This window comes from Oryctolagus cuniculus, chromosome 6 (assembly GCF_051225735.1).
Source record: "Oryctolagus cuniculus isolate XC-2025 breed Fujian yellow rabbit chromosome 6, ASM5122573v1, whole genome shotgun sequence".
NCBI classification, from domain to species: domain Eukaryota; kingdom Metazoa; phylum Chordata; class Mammalia; order Lagomorpha; family Leporidae; genus Oryctolagus; species Oryctolagus cuniculus.
Window position 1 is genome coordinate 99,314,208 of NC_142872.1, and position 9,058 is coordinate 99,323,265.

The following is a 9,058-nucleotide window of genomic DNA, read 5'->3' on the forward strand; positions in this document are numbered from 1 at the left end:
CCCCGTTTTTGGCTTCAGTGCCTCTTGGAGCGGGGAAGCCTGGGCTGACTGGGGCTGGCTCCCACTTCATTGAAGTGTTTTCAGAGCAGGCCGGCTGCTCTTTGTAGATGATTAAAAGCTAATCCCCAGAAGGCGAGTAAGCTCTCACCCGCCAATAACTCGACTCTGGCATGCAGGGCTCAGGGGTTCTGAACGCCGTAACGGGCAGAGAGTATCCATATAAAACCCCATCAGAGGCGAGGCTTGCCTTTGAGGAGTGCACAGAGGCCAATAACCACCTCGTCTTTATTTTCTATTCCAAGTTCCTGGCCACACCGATCAGGTGCGCCAATATTAAACTTGAAAGACAATGGGTTTGCAATCAACAACTGAAATCACTTGTTTGGACCCCCTTTGGCACATGTTGGCAACAGACATGCTAACCAACGTGGTGGCCATAAGCTGCTTGAGCTGCACTGTCAGTATCTCATGGACCTTGGAACTTTTCGTAGTATTGTTAAGACGAACAAGTTCTCCAGGATGCTATTGGTCTCCAAAACAATTTTTAATTTTTTAAATTTATTTTATCTGAAAGGCAGAGAGAGAGAGAGAGAGAGAGAGAATCTTCCATCCACTGATTTACTTCCCAAATCCCCACAACAGTCAAGACTGGGCCAAGTTGAAGCCAGGAGCCAGGAACTCCATCCAGGTCTCGTACGCGGGTAGCAAAGAACCAACTACTGGAACTGTCACCTGCTACTTCCCAGGATGTACATTTGTAGGAAGCTGGAATCTGGAGCAGAGTTGGGACTCATACCCAGGCACTCTCGATATAGGATATGGGCATCCCAAGCAGCATTTATTTTAAAGACTTATTTATTTATTTGAGAGATTGAGTTACAGACTGAGAGAGGGAGAGATAGAAAGGTCTTCCATCCACTGGTTCACTCCCCAAATGGCCCCAATGGCCAGAGATGGGTCAATCTAAAGCCAGGAGTCAGGAGCTTCTTCCGGGTCTCCCACATGGGTGCAGGGGCCCAAGGACTTGGGCCATCCTCTACTGCTTTCCCAGGCCACAGCAGGGAGCTGGATTGGAAGTTGAGCAGCCAGAATTCAAACTGGTGTCCATATGGGATGCCAGTATCACAGGCAGAGACTTAACCTTATTATGCCATAGCGCTGCACTCCCCCCTCCTCAGCAGCATTTTAACCACAACACCAAATAAATGACTGCCCCAGAAACAATTTTTAGTGAAAAGCAAGTTACAAATCAAGGAGAAGATTCAAATGGAAAAGGTTTCAATTTATTTCAAAATGAAAGTTTTAAAAAAGAGAGAGAGTAAAGGACTGACGATGAATTACAGCACAGGCAGGTGGCAGAGGCACACAGTCAGGTTCTTATTCTTTTTGCTAATTCCAACTTCATAGAATTTTTAAGCCTGGTTCTTTTTAGTTTTTCAATGTTATCTATTTATTTTGATTTATTTGAAAGGCAGAGATCTTCCATCTGCCGGTTCGCTTCCCAGATGCTTGCAACAGCCAGGGCTGGGCCACGCTGAAGCCAGGAGCTGAGAGCAATCACTGGGAACTGAATCAAGGTCTCCCAGAGTGGCAGGAGCTCAAGCACTTGGGTCATGAACTGCTGCCTCCCAGAACTGTATTAGCAGGAACCTGAATTGGAAGCTTTGTTCTTTTTAAAGGTCATTTAGAGAAAGTAAACTGAGGCATGGAACCATTTCATGAAAACATTTTTTAAGACTTATTTATTTATTTGAAAGGTAGATTTATAGACAGAGGGGGTAGATAAAGAGATCTTCCATTCACTGGTTCAGTCCCCAATGGCTGCAATGGCTAGAGCTGGGCCAGGCTGAAGCCAGGAGCTAGGAGCTTCTTCCAGGTCTCCCAGGTGGGTGGAAGGAGCCCAGCTATTTGGGCCATCTTCCACTGCTTTCCCAGGTGCATTAGCAGAGAGCTGGATTGGAAGTGGAGCAGCCGGGACTCGAATCAGCGCTCACATAGGATGCTGATGTCACAGACAGTGGCTTAACCTGCTGTGCCCCAACGCTGGTCCCTCATGAGAACTCTTAAGGAGAGGCAGCTCCTGAACAAGCCTGTGTCAGCTGCAGAGGTTTGCAGGGCAGAGGGAAATCCTGCCCCCGTCTCTGGCGACCCCAGTCCTGAGCCAGGCAGCACAGTGTAAGTCTGCCGACAGTCAGTCTGGGGACACAGTCTGGTGAGTCTGCAGCCAGCGCAGTAGGACCACGGTGCATCCACCCTCCAGAGCGGCTAACTTCAGAAAGGCTGAAGTTACTCAGCCAGAGTGCTGAGCCGCTGCGATTCACAATTCTAAAGTTTGTATTCTTCTTCTTCTTTTTTTTTTTTTTTTTTACATGTGATTTGTATTTATTTGAAAGGCAGAGTTACAGAGGGAGAGGGAGAGGGAGACAGATTTTCCATCTGCTGGTTCACTCTCCTAATGGCTGCAATGGCCCAGGGCTGGGTCAGACCAAAGCCCTGGAGAGAGAGGAAGCACTCCTCCTCCCCTTCCCCTCCCCCCTCCCCCCTCTCCTTCTCCCTCTCCCTCCCCCTCTCCCTCTCTACCTCTCCCTCTCCACCTCTCCCTCTCCCTCTCTACCTCTCCCTATCTTTCCCTCTCCCTCTCTACCTCTCCCTCTCCCTCTCTATCTCTCCCTCTCCCTCTCTACCTCTCCTTCTGTGTGTAACTCTGACTTTCAAATAAATAAATAAATCTTAAAAAAAAAAAAAGATGTTGCCGGAAGTCGGCTTGGTCTGGTGGCCACGAGCTGTGCTGGTGCAGGGGCTGCTTCTCCCTGCTGGGACACAGGAGAAGACAGATCAGAAGATCACAAAGCTGATCAGCACCGCGGAAGCCCCCACGGACGTTGGTGCCTACGGTCAAGCTGCGGTAGTCCACAGGACCATTTAGATTTCAGGACCGGTAGGCGTGCACCCCTCCAGTGCACAGCTTGTGCCAGGAGAGGAAGCGGAAGAAGCTCAACAAGCTCTTACAGACACGAGTGAAATTCCAAAAGCTGCAGGCTTTTCACAAACGTGAAAGCCGCGGTCCTGCTGGCTGACACAAAGGACTGCACTATACCACCGGTGAAATCTACAAGCAGTACCTCAAGAGGAATTTTCCTGCCAGAGCCGCTTACCAGGCTGCTGCTGTGCCTGAAGCAGGTGGTGTTGAGATGGAGGCAGTGGCTGTCCAAGGACCTCTCGCGCGCAGGCGGGCCTCTCTATGGTTGCTCCCTGTGTTGCTGAGTCTGGAATTTTCAACGTGCTTTGAACATCTTCATTTTTACAATTGATGTAATTGATGTTGGGAAATCAAGTTTGGCTAAGTTATTATGGAGATACCTTGGTAAGTGGGAGAGTGGAACAAGAATTCAAGGTTAGTTAATGAATCCAGTTATGATGCCATCAATTCCACTTATGTATTCATGTTAGTGAGGGAGGAGAGACATGCAAACCTTGTTACTCAAACCCATAGATGTAAAGGGGAATAGCTTGTAAGAATGATGAGTTATTCCTGAGAAATGATGACGAGTAAGCCTAATTCACTCAAATCAAGTCATTTGATCATGTGAAATATTTACTTCAGACTTGGGATTCTACTTTTACTTGAGTACAATTAAGATATTCAAATTTGAATGGAAGAGATAAAGGAGAAGACAGTGGACCAAAATTTCATATAGGTAATATTTTTCTAATGGAAATAAAATGAACATGCAGATTTAAAAATTAAAAAAAAAAAAAAAAAGGATGCTGCGTGAGAGGCCCACATTTCCACATCCAGGTGCCTGGGTTCGAGTCCCCAGCTCTGCTCCTAGTTCCAGCTTCTCACTCTAATGCACAAGCCAGGAAGCAGCAGGGGATGGCTCAGTAGCTGGGTCCCTGCCACCCATGTGGGAGACCTGGATTGAGCTCCTGGCTCCCAACTTCTGACTGGCCCACTCCTGGCCATTACAGCCTTTGAACCAGTGAGGCCAGCGCTGTGGCACAATGGGTTAACACCCTAACCTGAAGCGCTGGCATCCCATAGGGGAGCCGGTTCGAGACCCGGCTGCTCCACTTTCGATCCAGCTCTCTGCTATGGCCTGGGAAAGCAGTAGAAGGCTCCTGGCTCCTGGCTTCGGATCAATGCAGCTCCGGCCATTGCAGCCAACTGGGGAGTGAACCAGCGGATGGAAGACCTCTCTTTCTCTCTCTGCCTCTCCTCTCTCTGTGTAACTCTGATTTTCAAATGAATAAATAAATCTTAAAAAAAAAAAAAAAAGAAAAGTGAACTAGTGATCAGAAGGATGTCTCCACCTCCCTCTCTCACTTTCAGTGTGTGTCTTTCAAACAATTAAAGTGAATAAGTAAAAAATTTTTCAGCAAGACTTGACACCAAATCCCAAATAGTGTGTTGGAGCTCATCAGAAGAGAGAGATGAAAATATTCTAAAAAGACCTCCAAACATGGGAGAATGCAGTAAATCCAGGGTGTGGTTAGAACCTAGGGTATCTATATAAACATAGTCTGCACGTGTGTGCACACACATACGTACAGGCGTGTCAAGTGTGTATTGTCCTGGGAGAGAAAAATGTGGCTAAAAGAGAGAGAGGTGAAACCAGTGAACCAGATCAGAAGGTCTTGAAGGCCCTGCTCTGAAGGGAAGGTTTCAGAATGGCTTGGAGCAAGCAGACAAAAAATAACAAACGCTGCAGTGAATGTGCAGAGAGGGGAACCCTCGAACTCTGTTGGTGGGAATGTAAATTAGTGCAGCCACCATAGAAAACAGTGTGGAGGCTTCTTAAACCACAAAGAGATGGACCATATAATTCAGTAATCTCACTACTGGGCACATATCCAGCAGAAATGAGAATATTGTGTCAAAGAGATACCAGCATTCCTATGTTCACTGCGACACCACTCACAGTAGCCGATACAAAATCAATCAAGGTGTCCATCAATAGACGAGTAGGTAAAGAAAATTTTCTATTTATACACAATGGAATCTTATTCAGGCACAAAAGATGAAATTCTGTCATTTGCAGCAAAACAGCTGGAACTGGAGGACATTATATTAAGTGAAATAATTCACACACAGAAAGATAAATACTGCATGTTTCCCCTCATAGGTGAAAGTTTTTCAAAGTTAATCTGGCGCCACATATAGTGGCACAGCAGGTTAAGCCATCACTTGCAATGCCAGCATCTCATATCAGACTGCCAGTTCAAGTCCCAGCTGCAGTGCTTCTGATCCAGCTCCCTGCTAATGTGCCTGAGACAGCAATGAGATGACCTAGTACTTGGGCCCCTGCCATCCACATAGGCCCAGATGGAGCTCCTGGTCCCAGCCATTGCAGCCATTTGGGAGCTGAATAGGAGATGGAAGATATCGCTCTTTCCGAGCCAGCCCTGTACCAGCTGGTAAGGCTGCCTGCTGCAATGCCAATGTCTCACATGGGTGCTGGTTTGAGTCCCAGCTGCTCCACTTCCCATCCAGCTCCCTGCTTGTGATCTAGGAAAAGCAGGAGAAGATAGCCCAAGTATTTTGGCCCCTGCCACTCACCTGGGAGACCCAGATGAAGCTTCTGGTTTCTGGCTTCAGCCTGGCCCAGTCCTGGCTGTTGTGGCCCTCTGGGAAGTAAACCAGTGGATGGAAGATCGATCTCTCTCTCTCTCTCTCTCTCTCTTTCTGTAACTCTTTCAAATAAACTAGTGAGCCTGCTGGGGGCCGGGAGAGGCCAAGCACATGGGTAATGACCAGGTTCAAGGCCACAGCACCCATTCTCTGCAAGGTGTCAGTCTCACCACTTTCAGTTTCCTGGCACAAGCCCCCCTGAACGTGCGTTGGGAACCTGACAAATCTAAAGGACTGTGGAGGATCCAAGGGAAGAGAGGGAATATTCTTAATGTCTCCATGGAAATGGTGTAGACTCATGATCAGTGCCAAAATGTGAGGCACGAACAAATCTTTCTTTTATTGTGCATTTATTTTACACTCCAGCAGGAGCTGCTCAAGGCATTTTTAAGTGATATCTTTTTTAATCTTTAAAAATGAGTTTATTATTTTTAATCTACTTTAAAGGCAAAATAACAGAGAGACAGAGAGAGAGAGAGAGAGAGAGAGAGAGGCCTTCCATCTGCTGGTTTACTCCCCAAATGCCCACAACAGCAAGGACTGGGCCAGGCCTAAGCCCAGAGCTGCAGCCTGGTCTCCCACATGGGTGGCAGGGACCCAAGCACTTTGCCATCCTTTGGTGCCTCCCAAGATGCATTAGCTTTAGCAAGATGCATTAGCAGATCAGAAGCAGAGAAGGGGGCATTCAAAGCAGCACTCCAGTATGGGATGCAGGCAGCCAAAGCAGCTGCCCGCTTAACCTGCTGTGCCACAGTGCCTGCTCCTGCTCCAGACATTTTTGAACATTATCTCTGCCTTGGTCACAGTCCTGCAAGAGTAGTACGGTGGGGCTGGCAGGTAAAGCTGCCACCTGCAGAGTCAGCATCCCATATGGGCATCAGTTCAAGTCCCAGCTGCTCCACTTCCCATCCAGCTCTCTGCTATGGCCTGGGAAAGTAGTAGAGGATGACCCAAACCCTTGGGTCCCTGAGCCCATGTTGGAGACTCAGAGAAAGTCCTGGCTTCTGGCTTCGGATCCACGCAGCTCTGGCTGTCTCCGCCAACTGGGGAGTGAACCAGAGGATGGAAGACCTCTCTCTCTCTCTCTCTGCCTCTCCTTCTCTCTCTGTGTAACTCTGACTTTCAAATAAATAAATAAATCTTTTTTTAAAAAAAAGAAGTAATGTGGTACCATTTTATAGTCAGGTATAAGATTCAGAGAAGCTAATTCTTCCAGAAGAGAAAACCAATAGGGAGCCACAGTAGGTTCTCAAGAGGAGAATAAAATGACAGTGACACTTTGGAAAGATGGTATTCAAGATTATTCTGGGGCTGGGCCAGCACCGTGGCTCACTTGGTTAATCCTCTGCCTGCGGCACCGGTATCCCATATGGGCACCGGGTTCTAGTCCCGGTTGCTCCAGTCCAGCTCTCTGCTGTGGCCGGGAAGGCAATGGAGGATGGCCCAGGTGCTTGGGCCCTGCAACCGCATGGGAGACTAGGAGGAAGCACCTGGCTCCTGGCTTTGGATTGGTGCAGTGCCGGCCGTAGCGGCTATTTGGGGAGAGAACCAATGGAAGGAAGACCTTTCTCTCTGTCTCTCTCTCTCCCTGTCTAACTCTGCCTGTAAAAAAAAAAAAAAATTGTCCTGGGGCTGGCATTGTGGCACAGTGAGCTAAGCTGTCACCTGCAATGCTGGCATCCCGTGCGAGTACCAGTTCAAGTCCCAGCAGCATCACTTCAAATCCAGAACTCTGCTAATGCACCTGGGAAGTCAACATAAAATGGACCAAGTGCTTGGGGCCCTGCCACCCACGTGGGAGACCCAGATGGAGTTCTTGGCTCCCAGCTTGGGCCTGGCCACACCCTGGCCATTGCAGCCATTTGGGGAGTGAACCAGTGGATGGAAGATCTCTGTGTGTGTGTGTGTGTGTGTGTGTGTCTTCCTGTTTATGTAACTCTGCCTTTCAAATAAAGAAATAAATCCTTTTAAAAAGAAAAAAAAAGATTGTCCCAAGGTAGAAAACTCCACATTTTATACTAATCTAAGTAAACCTGAGGCAGAACTACTGGTGTGAAAGTAGGAGAAAGGCCGGCGCCACAGCTCACTAGGCTAATCCTCCGCCTAGCAGCGCCGGCACACCGGGTTCTAGTCCCGGTTGGGGCGCCAGATTCTGTCCCGGTTGCCCCTCTTCCAGGCCAGCTCTCTGCTGTGGCCAGGGAGTGCAGTGGAGGATGGCCCAAGTGCTTGGGCCCTGCACCCCATGGGAGACCAGGAAAAGCACCTGGCTCCTGGCTCCTGCCATCGGATCGGCGCGGTGCGCCGGCCGCAGCGTGCCGGCCACAGCGGCCATTGGAGGGTGAACCAACGGCAAAGGAAGACCTTTCTCTCTGTCTCTCTCTCTCACTGTCCACTCTGCCTGTCAAAAAAAAAAAAAAAAAAAAAAAAAAGAAAAAGAAAAAAAAGAAAGCAGGAGAAAGAGGTTTGAAGAGACACCTCCAACCACCAAGGAGTCAGAGAAAGTTCCTGCAATATCCAGCAAGCTCAGAAGAAAGCTAACTAACAACAAACTGTAGACACACATTCACACCCACATACCCCATCCAAAGCCCTACATCTTAGGTCACAGCAAAAGAAAAGGAAATGTGCAAAATTAACAAAGTCCCTGAACCTAAACAAATTTTGCAGCTCCTGTTTGGAGTGGCAACGGCACCGTAATTGGTAAGGTGGCTGGAGCTGTTCTCCCCAGGCCAGCCCTTCTCTGCCACAGCCATACGTTCTGCTGAAGAGTCACATTTGGAGGCCACATTTGCACATGGCCCCATGCCCAGCCCAAACTTGCTAGACAAAGACCAGGTGTCTGTTGACATACTGGTCAGCAATTAGTCAGCCCTCTCTCAAGGCTCCGAAGTTCAACACCAAGACTGGCATCCAAAACACAGTGTCCGTGGCTCCTAACAGCACCCAGCTCCTGTTCCTATGTGCCTGTTAACACTTTGGACTTGGGTTCCTGTTGCACACCTCCCAGCAATGGCCCATTCCTTGAGCTCTCTCGAGCGGAGCTGTGTTCACAAGCGAACAGTCCATGATTAAGCAAGCAAGGCCAACAGACACGCTTCAGGCCAGGAATTGCAAAATGACAGTCTACAGGGTAGAGCGGCGAAGCATTTGTTTTACCCACGTGGTGCTGTGGCTGTTTTCATTTGAATTTGGCAGCCTTTACACAAAGCACACTCCCTTCAGCTTATCCCAGCTCCCTCTGTAATCTGTATCATATGACCAACCAAGAGACCTGAACCTTCTCATTCATTTGCCATTACCTGCTTCGGCCCTGTAATTATTTGAGTTTGAAATCTTTGATCTAGACCTGGTGGAGGGGTGTGTGCATGCCTGTGTGCATGCGTGTGTGTGTGTGTGTGTGTGTGTGAAACTCTAAGTAAAACAACT

At 48.4% G+C, this 9,058-nt stretch overlaps 1 pseudogene; it reads left to right on the plus strand.

The window, feature by feature from the left end:
* The first annotated feature begins 2,746 nt into the window (after positions 1 to 2,746).
* On the plus strand, positions 2,747 to 3,311 carry LOC149126240 (2-iminobutanoate/2-iminopropanoate deaminase pseudogene; annotated as a pseudogene).
* Positions 3,312 to 9,058: the final 5,747 nt, after the last annotated feature.